Source organism: Prenolepis imparis, unplaced genomic scaffold (genome assembly GCF_030444845.1).
Source record: "Prenolepis imparis isolate NDT839.2.m4 unplaced genomic scaffold, iyPreImpa1.0 SCAF_11, whole genome shotgun sequence".
Lineage (NCBI taxonomy): Eukaryota > Metazoa > Arthropoda > Insecta > Hymenoptera > Formicidae > Prenolepis > Prenolepis imparis.
In genome coordinates this window covers 9,076,227-9,094,329 of record NW_028141169.1, presented here as the reverse complement: position 1 = coordinate 9,094,329, position 18,103 = coordinate 9,076,227, and the positions used below count along the sequence as shown (strand labels likewise).

The window sequence follows — 18,103 nt, the reverse complement described above, 5'->3', positions numbered from 1 at the left end:
TACTATATGGAATAAGAAATTTAGCAATAATTTTAAGTGTTAAACTCAAGATATATAACATACATGCTTAAGTTTTTTAAATGCTTAAGTTCTTAAAATTCTTAGACTGATAAGATAGATAAATAGGTAGATATTTTTATCGTTGCAAGAGAGATATTGTGACATCACTTTCCCAATCGATCGTAGTTCATCCACGCGTGCAGGATAAAGTGCGGCGTATTTCGTAAATCGTCTCCCTTTCTCGGCTTTTTCATTGACGGTGCAATTTTTGAATATACATGAGAAGCGACGATAGCGCGCGCGACCGTGCCATAAACTTTGCATAAGCCGTCGAAATCTCCGTACTCTTCTCTCGCACAACTTTGTCGTAGCGCGCGAGCCACCGCCACCGACCTGAAAACGAAAAAACGAAACGAAGCGGATGAACAAAAGAACGCGCCTTCTCTGTCGCTTTTTTTCTCTTTCTGTCGCTTTCTGTCTCTGGAAACAAAAGCGCTTTCGTACTTTCGCGGCGAAGTGTAAATCGGATTTTAATAAGACCGACGAAAATGAGGACGATGGGCGCGTTACGCATTCTTTAAGATCTATTATTATCATATGGTATGATATCTCGACGTTCGTACTGTCGTGACATAGATTCTTACGAGAAGTGTCAGTGACAATTTTAAGAGTTGATGTTATCTGTCTGTATCATAATCCGTATCAATTATGCGGATTGTCATATTTGCAGACTTTAGTAAAAATTGTGTAGTCTTCTATATAAAATATAAAAATAAGAATACTTTAAAAAGCATATTAAATATCTATATTTTTGATAATTAATAAAATGTGATAAATTTCTTATATATTGTAGAACGAGAGAGAAGATCGACTTTTATAGTCTTTTTTACTTTGGTAAAGTCTTCGCAAATTTCGAAGTTATTATATACGAATAATACTGACGTATTTGATTAGATTAATAATATCATTGAATTAATAAAATAAAATTTAACTACAAAAATGTTGTTGATTCAACAGTATTTTTTTCTCAGTGTAGTCTAATTAGAATGTTAGAAAATAAGAACATAAATTAATAATGCGATACTGAGCGTCATTATTGTAAAAATGGGCTTTAAATGACAACAATGTCATGCTGGAAAGCTGAAACTTTATTTTCATTAATTAACTCAATCGTGCTGTTCCGTAATCGCGTCGGGAAATCGTTAAACTGGGACACCGTGTAATGAGCAAGTCTAGAGAGAGAGAGAGAGAGAGAGTCTGTGAGAGAGTTTCGGGATGGTTGTGTCGTTTAACCCTTTCGTTAGCAATGGTGGGCCATAGTCGCCTCTCCGCAAAGTGTTCACTTTGTAGGAATGGTTGTGGTATTTCACAACGGAAATTGACATCTCTATACTTTTCATGATATCCGGATGCAGCAATTTGTTGAAACGCTCTCCTTACATACACTTACACACACATTTCTATAAGAGAACAAGGTATCTCAAAATATAAATAGAGATCTCGATTTTTCATTCTTTAAGAAAAGAAAAGATTAATTAATTCTAATAAATATACATACAAACAATATATAAATATAATATACAAATATAAATAGAAAATGTTTCAAAATTTTTGATAAGAGAAGAATTAAATAATTCTAAGATTCTTAGAAGAGAATTAAAAGGAACATACTTGAATTTAAACAAATAATAAAGTTTATATATTATTTATAATTACATCTCAGAGAAGTTTAATTTAAGAAAAAGTCTTTCATTTTTAATTCGACAATTATTATTGTCTTTACAATCCAATTAAGCAAAAATTAATTAGAAAAGCTGCATTAGAAAATTTGTTATTGAGATAAATGGCAAGAAAGTTATCTTTCGTGCTGAATGTGCAATATTCATGACTATTGATGTCAAAGTTTAATTGCGCAGTAAAACGATAATATATATGTATATATATAAACAAAGCTTATGCGCATGGAAATATATTTTGCATCTCTCTGCGAACTTCCGGGCTTCCCTTAATTCCGGCTACATGTGATAACTGCGCTCCTATTAGTTATTTGGGAAGGAAAGGGTTACGAACGCCTCTAGAGGCTCTCGTGGTCCGATTTAAAGAGTCAATAAATCGCGCGGCCAGGAAAAGAGCTCCGATGGGAGGCAGAGAAGGGGAGATAGAACGAGGCTCGAGCGCGATAGTTCCCCGCATTAATAACGCGGCTAGGACACGTTTTCGCGCTCTTTATTGCCGGTCGGCGCACATATCGGCGCGACCATCCATCGTCGAGAATCTCTCGGGTTTGCGCACGACATATCCGCTTACGGGATATATCGCAGCAACGACGACGACGACGACGACGACGACGACGACGACGACGACGACGACGACGACGACGACGACGGCGCTAAGGTGCCTCGTATAACATGCCGCTAGTTTATTGCCCGGTCGAGAACAAGCGAGAGGACCCTGCGCTGCTGCACTAGCACGTGCACGTTAATGAAACCTACGGTTGACGACCTTGCATCCGCAGGTGTGTACGGCGTTCTTTTTAATTGAAGAACGTAAAAGTAAAAACGATCATGTTGCGGAAAAAGAGAATGGAGAACGTGTTTCTCTCTTATTGCACGGAATAGGTATTTCGATAAGTTTGCGTTCAATTTTTTAAGCAACGGATACGCGCTTTAAAAAGAAAATTGGTATATTTAGATTGACAATATTTAAAAGGCGACTACTAAATAGTGCAAAATTAAAAAGCTTTCAGAGCGTATTTCCTAACAAATTTGATGTTGGCTCTTTTTTCGTAAAAATTTACATAATTTAATATTAAATAATATTAAATATTATTTAATATTATATGATAATTAAATATTATAATATTATAACTTAATATATTATTTAATATATTATTTAATACTAAATAATATTTAATATTATTTAAAATATTACATAATTTTAATACAATATACAATGAAATTATTTAAACTTACATTCTTTGAATATATATATATAGTCCGAGAGAATACACGTGGTAACTTTTTGTGACAAGAATACGGATAGGGCTTCACGAAAACATGATAATGCTTCGAAAAATCGAGGCGCGCGTAGAGATTGACGTAGTGTATGTACGAAAATTGACGGTTGAACCGCGCTAACGATATCGACTTTATTTCTACGCCCGTTAAGCTCTCGAAACTTCAGAGTACAGCGGAGTTTCAGTTTTGCAGCCGGTGGATTCGATAATAAAAGCTAGCAGGCCGACGTTTACGACTGGCCGCGACTACATCGGCGCCTCGCCTGTGTATTTTCCACGGCGTACATACATAATACGTACGTATCACTTACGCCGACAGTTATGCCTTTATTTACGGGCGGTGTGTGTGACGTGTTGTTGCGTAGCGATAAAAATCGACGCGGGTATCGACGCATCTCTCGGTCTGGTGCAGACGCGTCGCGTTCCCGTGTGATTTTGCGCCCGGCTTGATTTCTTATTAAGATACCGGGGCTGAACCTATGGACAGCCTCGACACGGATACGTCCCGTAGATAAAGATCGGCCTCTCTCCACAATGGTTGCCTGGCAGAAACGAGCTTCTGCTGTCGTCGCATACAAAGAAGCGCTTTTATGAATGAGCATCTGCAGTTGCACGCCGAGTCGCGTTCCGATAACGTGTCGCTGGAACGTTGATTAACCTTTTACAGGGATATACCGCATCTCTCTGTTACGGAAAAAATATTGTAATTGTAGAGACCGCATGCCGGCGGGAGGGAGATATATTCATAGAAGAGACAACGCGCGAGAGCAATTTAACTGTCAACGTTTTCTTTCCCATTTTTTGAAATGAGAAACTCTCATACAATCGTAGACAATGAAACTAACACATAAAGACGATTTACACGGACACATCGATTAACTACATTTTTTTTTTACAGATTCGGAAATCCAATTCAAAGACTATGTTGTCTGAAAAAAAAATTTTAGAAATTGCAATCACAATAATATCCAATAAAAAATTTATGCACGTAATATAATAGTATTCAAGACAGTAATTTAATTACTATCACGCAAAAATATATAAAATAAAAATATTTTTATGATATAGAAACTGATTTTATACAAAATTAGTATTTTTTTAAACAATAATTGATAAATTAATTGAAAAATGCGTAGGAAAAGGAATCGATGATGGTATTGTACAATATGTATACGTAAGTCAATCTCCGACGCGCAGTTCTATTCACTCGTCGGATATATGTCGCATTAATTATATCTCTGTCAATGCGCCGTCAGACCGAAGCAGCATGTCAGTAACCACAGTCGGCCATTGTTCGTCGGATACCTGGCGGTGGCCACCACGGGAATTGTTGCGCTTATTAGCTCCCCCGAAGTGCCTGGCGACCAACGTCGTTGAGGGTACAATATTGAGAAACGTTCCGATATATTAAACACGATTGGTTGCAATATAAAATATCCGTAATTCGATCGCGAATAAAAATACTCGCGGCTCGCGTCATATATTAAATTTAACAATGAATATTTATATGGATACACATTATACAGAAATGTACGAAAATTAGATTTGCATTACAAAATATGCATTTTCCCTATATATATTTTTGCAAATGAATTTTTTTCAACAGCAATGTATAGCCATTTGATTTTTAAATGATAAACGATTAAAATTGCGAAATTTAAATTCGACGGAAATTCAATGACAAATGGATTTGATTTTAGGAACTTTATATTCTTAATTTATATTCTTAACATATGTGTTTAATTGAATGAAACGTGTATAACTAAAGATAATTGCTTATTTGTTTCTCTTCACTATGCGTATTGTTCAGTAAGAACAAAGAAGAGATTGATTATTAATTATTCAAAAATGAAAATGACGCGTTATATCATAATACGTGAAATGTGCTGTTCAGAGAATGTTCTCATTTAGTCGATTCACTCGGCCTTTAGAACAATCGGTGCATTTTGCTGATGATTAATCGAAATTAGCAATGTGCTGCATGCGCAATGCGATAAGCAAATAGTTCGATGCACCATGACTTAACGTGTTTGAATTTGTTTCAAATATATATGTTGACGCTTTCAACATATTTGAGACTCGAGGCATATATATAACTTTGGTATATTTGAATATCATTTAATATTCGGAAACACTTTACCTTTTCATTCGGTATTTGAAAATTTTGTGTAGCAAAGTCGGCCAGCTATTTTGATGTGAGATATAAAACGATCTGAGAAAATAACATTATAAAATTATAACGAGTAAATAAATTTTTGTTTAAAATAATTTTGTTTAAAATAGTGGTTAATAAAGTATTTTTAATAAATAAAGTACTATATGTAGGTATATGCACAATATAAGAGAGAGAGAATTAAGAGTTGCACTCCTTTAGTTTGATTAAAATTAAATCTAAATTACAATAGAGTCTCTCAATAATTAAGTTTAACACAAACTAATGGATACGTGATTATTTTGAAATTTATGGATGAAGTCCTGACACGCGCACACGTGTCGTACGAATACACATTCGTGCAGAGCTGGTATATAAGTTCATACTCAGATCGAGGTTACCTCCGCTTCCGCGTTTTGAAGCTGGAGTTTTCTCCGGTGCAGCGTAATAATTGAAAATCGGTGCCCGGCCAGCGAAATATTTTCCATAGTGCGGCTCGGTGGAACCGGTCGGTCGGTCGGTCGGTCGTTTGGTTGGTTGGTTGGTTGGTCTTTTGTAGCGCCGCGCCAGAAAGTACGACGCCGGAAGATGAAAGTCGGAAAAAAAAGGACGCACGCTCGGTATGACCATGAAGAGTAGGTGGATAAAGAGAGGCAAGGTAGAAATCGCGAATAAAGAGACGCAGGGGAACGAGAAAGAGAGACAAGAGAGACAGTGGGGAAAAAGGAGAAGGAGATGGAGGATGCGGCAGGCTCTCTCTTTCTCTTCTCTTCACTTTTCATCCAATATTCAACAAAGGTTCATTCAATTCATCCTTACACGCTAGCGCATGAAACACCGCGCGACGTATGCAAATGGCTGGTGACAAATGATCTTGTTATTCCCGTACTCTCGCTCCCGCTCCTCTCGCTCCCGGCCGCCGTGTCCGTTCAGGCATTATACGATGTCGTGCGTCCCTTTGAACCCGGGCGCCGGCATTTCCCCTGCACATCGTCGCTCGATGCGTTCGCGCTCGCGCGTCAGTCGCGCAAGAGCGAAGCGAATAGGGCGAAGATTCAGAACGAAAATTCAGAATCTGATACAATCGATCGTACAAGAGACCGAAAGAAAAATTCGTGTTTTTAAAAATTTATTTTTCATAACGTTGTAACTTACTTTACTCCATTATCATCATCATATTTCGCAATCGCGACAATCTATATGATATATACATGTATATATGATGTGAAATATATGATTTATCTCACATTATCTTATATTGTATGTACACTATGCAAACACAATAGAATATTTTTATCACGATGCACTATCATGTAAATGAGAGAGAAAATGAGTTTCAAAGTCGCCACTAATGAAGGAGAAATGGTTTGGATTACATACAATGTCTGTTTAATCAGGACTGGAAAGCATTAAAGTGGACCAAAGTGTCTGCAATCGACGTCGTAATCGACCTAGACCTCGGGAAGAGTATGTACGGCGTCGAGAGAAATTACAGGGAACACGCCCCGGAGGAGTCGCGACGTCGAAAGAGATCGCGCCGTTTACAATTCTCTCATTTCGTCTGGTTTTTTTTTACGCGCGACGTGTGTAATCTTCCGGGACGTGACCGTGGACGCTGTCGGAATTTTTCGCCGAGAGGACCGAGAGCGAAAACGAGTTTTCGTTCTCCTTGTTAAAGAACACAGGGCACACGCGCTATTTTTCGAAACAGCGGGGGGATTTCCAAAAATCATAAGACAAATACGCCGTCGCATATTACACGGTTCGTATATTTACGTTCTTAGTTAGCTGTGAGGAAGAAAAGTAACCGCAAATTTGATGAAAGAAGTGCATTTTTTTACCTGACAATTCTCCTTTTCTCTCTCCCTCGCATGAAGTTGGAAAATAAAATAAAAAAAAGGAAATGTTATATATAGTTTCTGCGATCGAATACTCATTTTCCTTGCGCTGTGGCTGTCATATAAATCGCAAGACAATCTCGAAAGAATTCTGACTCTCGCACGAGAGACGTATGTGTGCTCTCCGATATCGAATCTTCCCCCTGCGCGTCCTACAGTACTTTTCCTAGTTCTTTTTTTTATTTTATTAAAGTTATTCCGCGAGTGTGTGCGCGCCGAGACTTGGGCGTAACTTTTTTAATATTCGCTGCGTCTTCGCTCGGAAGAAAACGTTTCTTATTATCCGGAAAATCGCGTAGATAACCTCCCTCTCCTTCTCGTCTTTTGAGTGAAAAATTTCTTAAGGACGCGTGCGTATTTCAAACCTACCAAAAGGGATATCGAAGAGGGAAGGGAGAGGAAGAACATTATTTAGCCCCCCCCATTAATGTCAGTCGCATTTATTCGTTGGAATGTATTCCTTTCTTCTTTCTCGTCGCGTTTCCTCTCATTCTCACTTAAAATTCGTTACTTCTCTCTCTCCTTCTCACCTTTATACTTTCTCTCGTTCTCTCGATATTCTCTCCTCTTTCTGCTTCTTCGGTAACGTCGACGTCGGAAACCCACCGTAGCTCGTTATTTAACCTCCTCGCTCGACGACGGGGGAACGGCGGATTTGATTTCATTCGTTTCGCGGGGAGAAGGATAATATTATGTTATTCTCGTAACTCTAATAATAACGCGGCTACTTGCGCTAACGACCTAAACGCTTACGCTAGTTAACCCAAAGTGCCTTATATACGCTACAGATATAAGCCCGCGTGCTCTCTCTCTCGAGCTGTACATTAGTTTCCCAGAAGCGTCGGGAATTCGCTGGCTAAATGGAGGAAAAAATACGCCCCCGGCAATTTGCTCCACCGAATGTTAAGCTATTAACGTTCCGGGATACAATTTCGTTTGGCATTTATCACTTATTCGGCGGTTTAAATCTAAACGTCAGTTTTCGATGTTGAATTAATGACTCGAGTTAATAATTTTGGGATTACATCTGCATGCTATATTGTACGTCGAAATTATTTGTAGTAAAAAGATTATCGAATTAAATATAAACATTTTTACGTAACAGTCGGAAGGAGTTTTATAAGATTTTTAATGATATAGAGAGCAATGTATATAATGCAAACGAAAATTTGCAAGATATCATTCGTTAAATTCCGAACCGGTCGAATCTGCTCGGGACGACTTTATTTCATTCGTCTTTCGCGGATTTTACTTCTATCTCTCCTCTTTCTCTTCGCCCTCTCTCCTTGTATTCCTCATTTCGCGAGATGGTGCGAGAACCAATATTTCCTCGCAACGTCCGCATCCCGGACTCCGGGAGGAATCGAGAAGGGAACTCCTCCATCGGCGCACTCTTTTATAAATATTTATCCTCATTTGAATCCATCGGGGACCGAGAGCTTCGGCCTCCTTCCTTTTCTGCCTCTTTTCCTCCCATCCGTTGTTCTTCGCGCCCACCTCATCTCCGAGACCGAACTCCCGGGCGTATATTTGTTCTTGCAAATCTTTTATACGTTTCGTACGCGGATTTGCATCCATAACGGCCGTGAACGACCCGAACCGGCTCTTCCATCTCGGCTTCTCCTCTTTCTGTGCCTTCTCCCTGTTTCTCCTCTCTTCTCCTTTTCCCGCTTTTCGAAGCGATGCGCTTCAAGTTTTCAACAATTCTGTCTGCTAAACTTGCACTTTTTTTTTTGACGATGTGGTCGGTACTCTTGCACCTTTGTCATTCGTATCAGCATATTATTTTTATATTTTTTTTAGGCTGCTATATAAAAATGAAATATAAAATAACATTGAATATAATACACATAAACAAATATTTTCTTATTGTTTAATATATTTAAAATCTCTCTGTTAACTTTTCCAATCGACTTTGCAGAGTTACGATTCCGATCGATCTTCGAGAAAGTGTCGAGTCAATAGAGTTAAGCTCTTGTGAAGTAGTAGAAAGCGTCTGCGATCGCTATCATTGTTACGTTGCAAAAAAAATGACGATGAAAAGGATCGTTTTCGCGTAATTGATTTCTGGTCCACGGTCACGGGGCAGAGACGTAATATGCGCTTTCTCGTATACGATTCTCTCGTCGCGATTCTCGAGGATACTCGACCTCGGTCAACGAAGCGCTCTCTTCGCGGTGAGCCGGCAGTCGGTGCACTATTACTGTCTTTCCGAGAATATTAATTACACGGCGAACGAGACGGGAAAAGCCATTCCGGGCTTCGAGGAAGCACGCTGAGGTCGACGAGAGCCGGCTTAACCCTTTCGCGTTCGAGATGGTTTACTTTTGCGTTTAACCCTTTCGCTCCGTGAACGTCGCTGCAATATTTAAGCGATCCTAACTTACCGGCTCGCTGGATAATTACTTTACTTTTACAAATTGCGAACTTTCTTACCTAATTGAAATGTAAATATTTTATTCTGCATTGACTTCTTATAACGCTTTTTTTGCACAGTAAATTTTCCGAGAGAGCAGAGAAGAATTTCTGTATAGAAAAAGAAGATATTGAGAAAATGTTCAGATAATTAAGCATAATTTAACCAATAAATGTGCGTTACAGCAGTGCTTAGATGGTTTTTATTTTTTATAAAATATAATATGTGTATGGGACTTTGAGAGATATATTATTTAAGATAATATATAGGTACAACTCTTTTCAGTTGGATGTGTTCCCAGATACATTTATTTCTAAATAAATATATCTCTAAATAAATATAATATCTCTCTCTCTTTCTCTAGATACAACATATATATTTTCTATGTTTTATAAGATCACTTATTCTGCTTCTGCGGCGAGTATCTTCGTGTCTATGTCCATTTCGCATATACATATTTGCAGGATAGAAGTTGAGAATCTCATTCAAGCCGAACGAATACGATTAATATGATTCTTGATGCACTTTCTCGCTTCCGTCCCAGATTGCTCTCGAGTTTGATTATACGTCATGGCCTTCTTTCTTCTCTCTCTTCTTCGGTTCTCTTCATTTATCCAGCAAAACCTTTTGGCGTCGCAGGTGCGTACGCGCACGATACACGTATTGAATTCGCGCGAACGGCAGATGGATCGATCTCGTTCGCGAAATGTCACGCGAAACGAAGATTAATCGCACGTGGAATCGACCGCGGCCATTGTCGCGGGTTTTTCGATTTTGACGCCCGCCACGGTGGCGGTGATCGACAGTGATAACACGAAGGGATCGACGGACACTCGTTAAAGGGATCACTCTTTGCGTCAATCCTCAAGGCTAGATGAGACATGATGAGGTGAAAGTAACTACGAACATGTTTTCATATCACATCTTTAGCGATATAAGACGCGTTGGCTTAGCTTGCCGGTAGATCCTTCAGTTGCTTTCCAGATAGGCAGCAAGAAAGATTATCATCAAGACAATTAAAAATATATGTAGCTGTATATCATATACAACTTTAATCTCTTATATATTATATATGTATTTAATATAATTTAATTACATACATATATATAATAGTTGTGATGAAATAATAGCGTTATACGTAGATAATCAGCTGTTTATATACGTGTGTACTGATTATATCTATCGTATAACAATTAATGAATGATTATCTTCACTTTGTAGATCCGCGCTTTCTCTTGTGATTGAAGAATGATATAAATCTATTTTCCGTTTAAGATTTGAGCATAATTTGCTTCTTCTTGCTGGGTTGATAGGTATCGCGAACATATTCTCTGAGTGCTGCTACGTTCTCGTTAGCGATACCGCTCGGCGACGCAGTATCACAACGCTACTTAGAGCATTCGTTTCCGAAGCATCTCGTTAGAGCGAATCAGCGGGTATCGTATCGCGTTGGCACGCATACCCAAAATCTCGTGGGCTTTTCCGATGCCCTTCTTTCTGTCCCTTGGGTGCGAGCGCAAAAGGAAAAAAATCGGGAGACGAGAAGAGACGGTCTCATGCGTTGCCAAAAACCATAATGAAGCGCGCCTCAGGGGAAAAGCAATGCGCCGTCGACGACGATGGCTCTGGCAGCCATCGTTGTCGTGGTTGTTGTACTCGTTTTCCAGTGTAATCGCAAAGGTAAAACAAAAACCACGTGCAAATAAAGGCAGTCGCAGCAAGGAGAATAAGAAAGAGAGAGGGATTGAATAGTCACGGGATGAGAGGTCTAGATTTCTTTAAGAATGTAAGAGACAGAGAAAGAGGAAGAGAAAGAGAAAGAACAGTGGAGTAGATTTAAAAAATTTTAAATGCGATAATGAAAAAGTTATGTAGGGTAATTGCGGAAACAGAAAATTGCGTTCTAATTTTTGCTACATATAGGATTATGTAATATAATGAACAAGCTAAACGTTGATAAATGAATAGAACATTGTGATAATGAAATAATAGAGGCATTTTAGTTACATGAAAACAAAAATTGTGTGATAGATACATTTTTTGCTATATTAGTTAAATGAATATATTTTTAAAGCTGATATTTTGTTTAAAATAGGAAATAAAAGGAAAACAAATTTTTTTATATAAAATAAATTTTTATAAACAGTTATTGTCATTAATACAAAAAACATAAGAAGTATTAATAACTTATAAAAATTTCGAATATATTTTAATGAGATGACGATAAATATAATAATATAATGCTAAGTCAGAAAAGAGAGACTCAAAGTAAGATAGTTTCAATTATATGTATATTAACAATAGGAATAATAATAATGATATTAAAGATAGCAATGACAATAACAATAATAAGTAATGAAAATGGTAGTTGTAATATTTTATAGTCAATAAGAATCATTTCGCAATAAGCAGAACATAATCTCGTGAATCAATAGAGTAAGCGCCGGATTGAGAGAGGAAAAAGATAGTGGTAGGGGGGGGAAGAGGAGGAGAGGCGGAAATAAGCAGAGTAGAAAGACTTCTTTCTTCTGTATCTCGACCATGTAATGAACCGCGCCGCAAAGAATGAACAAAGATGTGGGAAGGGAAAGGAAAACTAGGAATCTAAAAAGGGGAAGTAAAAGGTAAGAGGGGAAAACAGTTGTAGTTGTGGAGGAGAAGGGGTGAGGTAGGGCAGTGGGATGGAGTGGAGAGAGAAATACAAGATAAAACATAACTGTGGCATCGGCTTCGCGGTCCAGCCAGCAAGTCGGTGCCCCGTCTCGAGGAGGGAAAACCGTCGCCGAATTAGGAGACTTAAATTTCCGACCGGGGCATTGGTCTTAGCGATGCCTACCATCGGGTGAAAGAAAATCCAAGTAGTCGTAAAAGTCGCCTCTTGGCAGTCGTTTCGACTTCATTTCGGACGCCGTTTCGGCAATCGCGGTATCTTAGGCGAAGCCCTTTATGATTTCGCACGCAGAATGGCTGCGAAGGATCTTCGCGATGATATCTAACCCTTTCTGATTTTATATCCTTGAACTTGAAAACTTAGGCTTTTGAAATTTAAAGTGTGATTTGTAAGATTACAGACTCGTAATTTGGGAAGTTAACACTCCATTTTCAAAATTTCTTTGTTGATTTTTCTATCCTATCTATTTTTATTCGAATTTAAATTTAGAAAAGCAACTTGCTTGCAGATTTTTATTTTTAATTAATTTTTTTTTCTATAAACACTTATCAATTCAATGTAAAACTCGATACAGCATTCGATATAAATAGTGACTTATTAAATTTATCATTACATAAACATCAAACGTATTTCAATACAATCAAATTTCACTTTAACATATAAAAGGAACAAAACGAGCAATTCAATTAAAATCTGACATTCGACAAACATAAAATTATAGCGATTTTATTATGCATTTGTTAATAATGCAAAAAAATGACGTTTGGCGAATTTTCAAAAGGTCTTAAACAGAAACGTAATATGCGGAAAAATTAACTCATACGTGCTCAGAACTTTTGCTATATCATTTCAGCATCGTCGAGAGTTAACGATTACATGCTTTAGCAGTTTCCGTTCCAATGTCATTTCTTCGTCGTTAACTACGACGACGTTAGCGATTAAAGTTGGCGGTCGCGATCATCATCCGGGAGATTAGCGAAAATGGAATTTTCGCTTGCCGCACTCCTAATTCGATACGCCGTCCCAATTCGGGGATGGAGAAACTTCCGGTTAATGTTGCTAACGTTAATTTTAACGTGCAATAAAGTCGTTCCACTTTCGCTACCATCGAGAAGGACCTCAAAGAGAAAGAGACGAGGAAGGGGGGAAGGGAGGGAGGAGAAAATCGGCTGAAGGCCACCTGGAGATTTGAAGACACCTCAACAGTTGCGGTAGCGATGTTTTAACGAGCCTTTTATGCCGTCAGCTTCATTACCTTCGTTAACGACCAGAAGTCGGTAGTTTGGTATGCAAATCGATTCGAATCGCGAGACATAAACCGACTGTCGGGTGTCAATGGAACTTCCGCGAAAGTTGCACGTAATTTGCATGACGTCCTGTCACATTTGCTATCGTCGTGTTGTAGGATAAAAAAATTATACGGACTGAGAATTTTGACTTTGGATTCATTGTATAATCTAACTTTCGTTTTCGAGTAACACACACTGTGTGTTATTCTTTATTATAAAACGCTATGAATCTATTTATTTTGCTATGAATTACTTGACATAATTCTGTCTCAATGGATTTTTTTTAAAAACGTTGAAACTAACAATTAAAACACAGATTTCTCCTGCACATGCAATGAAAAAAGAAAAACTGAAGTAAGCAAAGTTACTAATGAGCTGTACTCTTGAAAAAAAAAAAAATAAATAAATTAAGAGAACTTGCAAATGAAAGGCTCGTGCGGAAAAAAGCGATCCATGTTTCGAGTAAAATACGATCAGCATTTCATTGTTAACAACGATAAAAAATCATAATTGCCCTGCGAAAACGATTATAGCATAGATACACGCAGTATCATGTCGTGCTCGTAAACATTATGACGTTTAACATCACGTGCAATAGGTCCTTAATGTTTATCTCGCAATTTTTCTCTTTGCATATTCCTTGCCGCGAGTAACTTTTTATGAATTTGTTAATTCCCGCACGCTAAATGCGTACATTAACATGCAATTATTATAACGCATTTCGCATTGATATCTTATGGAAAATGGATTGTTATTACGCTATAATATTATGCACCGTTCGTGCATTATATTCATATTTCATTTTTATCTACGTTTCGTATAATGAATGAAATACGACTCACGTAGAGTAAAAGAATTACATATCTGTGTATTTCAACTATATACATATATTATTCCTCGATTAAATTTTCTATAATTAATTTTATAAAAACAAAATTTAACATTCTCTGTTAGCCCATGTAGAAATTATAGCATATGATCCACTTTAAATAGGTTTGCGAGATAAAAAGAAGAACGAAATAAAAAGATATTCTAATTAAAATATAAATACAATATATATATAAAAGTTGATATAGCTATTTCTTTGTAGTTTCTTTATAAGCCAATAAAAGTTTCTTTATAATCCGATAAAATATGACGATATCGTAAATTTGAAAATTGACATTATTATATGTCACGATCGTAAATGCAACATCGTGCTAAATAAATCTTTAATGCTTGTCTTAATCTATCCTCTTGCACAGTTTCTCTTGCAAATTCCTATTTTACGAGTGGCTCATTATTCGTGAGGACGATGGACGTCACATCTCTCTCATGTCGCAGGTTTCTCTCTCTCATTCTATTTTTCTCTTTCTCTTTCCGTGTAACGAAATCAGCGACTCATTAGCGTGAATTCACGTTTGGGCCACCATGTCATCTCACGAATCTCATTTAATTAATACGAAGCGTGGTTCAACTGGTGAGTGCTTCAAAACGAAATCACTGACTCCGATTATATTAAGAGTCATACCAAAAACTGATTCTCGAGTGGAGATACGTAAAAAAAAGTTCTTACAAATACGTATTGAGAAGCATATAATAATGCATATAACGCAGAATTAATAATAATCTCTTTATTATTTTTCAAGCTACGGATTGCAATCATATTTATTTGAAATAACACAAACAGAAACATTTAATATATAAGATTAAAATTTTATAACGAAGGAATTTTTTATATAGGGATTTTAGATGATTTAACAATTTTCCACATTAAATTGTCGTGCTTTAGAATATGTTTCAATATCTGTCATAATAAACTTGTTAAAATTTTACAATATTTTTTTGCAAATATATAAGTATAAAATGACAGCAGAGAACAAAAGTTCTAAATTTAAGTTAAAAATAAGATTAAAATATAATAGATTGCTTGATATTGCCATATTGATTTCTTTTTCGAAATTATTTTTCGCAAAATTAATAACGGAATATACACTACTTTTTCTTTCTTATATTTTTTTCTTTGACCTCTTTATATTTTATCCAAATTTACAATTAGCAAGACACACACTTACGTTGCACAAGACGCTCGCGTAAAATGCATAAAATTCTTTTCGCACGAATTCCGGAATGCGAAGCGAACGGAATTATGGTGACAAACGCGAGGATCGTATCGTCCACCGCATGTCGGACACAGAAAGCCCATTAAGAACGAACTCGTATGCTCAATGCCCAGCTTCGCAACAATGCGGCACTTTTGCTGGACAAACACACGCTTGCCCCCGCGAAACCCTTTCCCCCGTTAGGAACCTTTCCTCTTCCTGGAAGTTTACAACGACAAAACGGTATACTTCACAAAATTCGTTGCCATTTGTCGTCAGATACATAGCGAAGTTTGAGGGTTTCAAAGTTGACACGAGAAGTAATAATAATATACAAACACATACACAACAGACCGCGGACAGTCGATTGACGTAACATACGGGAAATGTCGCTATTATTTAATCAATTGAAATTTACAAGTTTAAAAGTCGGTATAAGTGTCTACGAAAGATATTAAATTTTCTCAATTGTAATCTGATTATCTCGTGTATCAATTTCTATCGGTTGTTGTACTTTACAAATTGAATTTCTTCAACCTGAAAATTTTTAATTGCTTCAAGGTTAGATAAACATTGAAAGTAACGGAATGAACTTTCTTTTCCATTAATTTCTATACTGGGAGAATTAACGATACGCTTAAAGCAAAGTCACAGAGCGACACCAGTTTCACAATAATCAAGACCGTGACGTCGGTCAAGCTTTCTGATGGAGAAAAGGGAGGGGGAGGGGGAGAGAGAAAGAGAGGAAGTTTGTGCACGGCTTATACCAGAAAAATAAAAGGAGACAGAGTATAGGAACGCGATGGGAAAATGAAAGGAAGCGGCTAGAGCGCAGCGAGAGACATAGAGAAAGAGAGCGAGAGAGCAAATGAGAGAAAAATCCGAGAGCTTCGTCGGCATCCGGTCTACTCGGCACGACGGACTCATTAAGGGGTTATTTCAAAGTTTAACTGAATCGAGTCGGGAGGGAGAGATGATAAAAACTCAGAGCACCCTCCCGCTCCTCTTCCTCTCTTCTCCTTTCTCCCCACCCTTGTAACCCACCACTGTCTTCTTCTAGTCAGTCCTACCCCCTACGTCATCCCCGCGCTCAGGCGGACTTCTTCATCCCTCCGTCGACACTCCGTACCGTTGGCAATATTAATTAACGTCATCCTGCAGCCGCAGTTCAGTTATTTGCAGTTTGTTAGCCGGGAGAATGCTAAATCGCGAGGCTCTTCCTTCTACTCCTCCTTCGTCCCATCGTATCTTCCTTTACCGCTTAGCAGCGCATCGCTATATTACTCGCTTTCGTATTGCATTATTAAGGGATGTGACATACTTTCTCTTTTCCGCTTCGGGAAGTCAGGAATCGCGATAATGAGAAAGATGTTGTGCGTTAAAGTACACAATCTTGACAAATAATGATTAAAATATTATAACCGTTCGTCATTTATAATCGTTATTAATACTACTTGTTATTCAGGTCCGATATATTTAAGATTTGATTAGTAATAATTGGTAACTTAATCATAAAAAAATTTAATAGTTAAAGTAAAGAAATTTCAACATCTACACATACATATTACGCTTTACATTTAATTTTTGTTTTAGCATTTGATATTAAATTTTAAACAATAAATTTTTATACGCATTTCTCGGAACATTTCCAATATTGTTGTATGATTCGGAATTTTGAGACGAGTAAGTAAAGGATGAAAAGGATTCGAATCGAAATTTTGAAGACGATGAGGAAGGAGGAAGACAGCATGTCTGCCATAGTCGCGCCGCACTCGCGTCCCTTTTTCCTCCTCATTCAATTATAAAGTGATCAACGTCCACCCTCGCTCGGTGGCACGATTAACGATTCCAGATGGAAAACTTCAGCTCTACGTAATTCCCCTTTACACTCGGCGAAATCCGCTCGTTAGTGTGTAAAACGTACTCATACAATCTCACATATCTGCGCGTGTGAAAGCGCGGATACATCTATAGCTCTCTCGTTCCAGCTTCTACGTTTAACGATAAGTCTTCCAGAATAGCTACCACTAAGACCCGGTATTCACAGATAGAAGTAGACTCTTCGTTTCTCTTCGCGAAATGGATATCGAGCGAAAAAGAATAATAAAATGGCAAGATAAAATACACTTCTCTTATCCGTTTAGAATAATCTTGATTATGCATCTGCAAACTTTGTATTTTTCTTTTCTTTTTGTTTTAATGGAAAATAAATCATATATCTATGTCTTGGGGAGAGGAACGCTCAGGCACGTAACGTTTTATCGGAAGTGAAACTGCGCTACGAAGAATGTTTATTATGTCAGCGATAATGCGATAATTTACGTAAATGCAATTAAAAGGATTTTTTTGATACATTAATCACTCAAGAGATGCTTATCTTTTATCTACAATATTAAGATAACAGTAATATCTGTACGCAGATAACAGGTTCTGATTCAGATGAAAACGATATAAATTATTTAATACTACGGACGTGAGGTTGCAGCATATATTAGCATTAGGTAGTAGCATTAGTAGAGAGTCATGCGCTCCGATTATTCGGTATGTATGCTAGGCGCGCTTCGCTTGCTTGACTTATCC

General features: G+C 37.5%; 1 protein-coding gene across 1 annotated transcript in view; it reads left to right on the top strand.

Annotated features, from left to right (window-relative positions):
* Rbp6 (RNA-binding protein 6) overlaps nucleotides 1-18,103 on the top strand; it is a 655,858-nt gene that overhangs the window by 87,673 nt on the left and 550,082 nt on the right. The gene's annotated exons all lie outside the window — the stretch shown is intronic.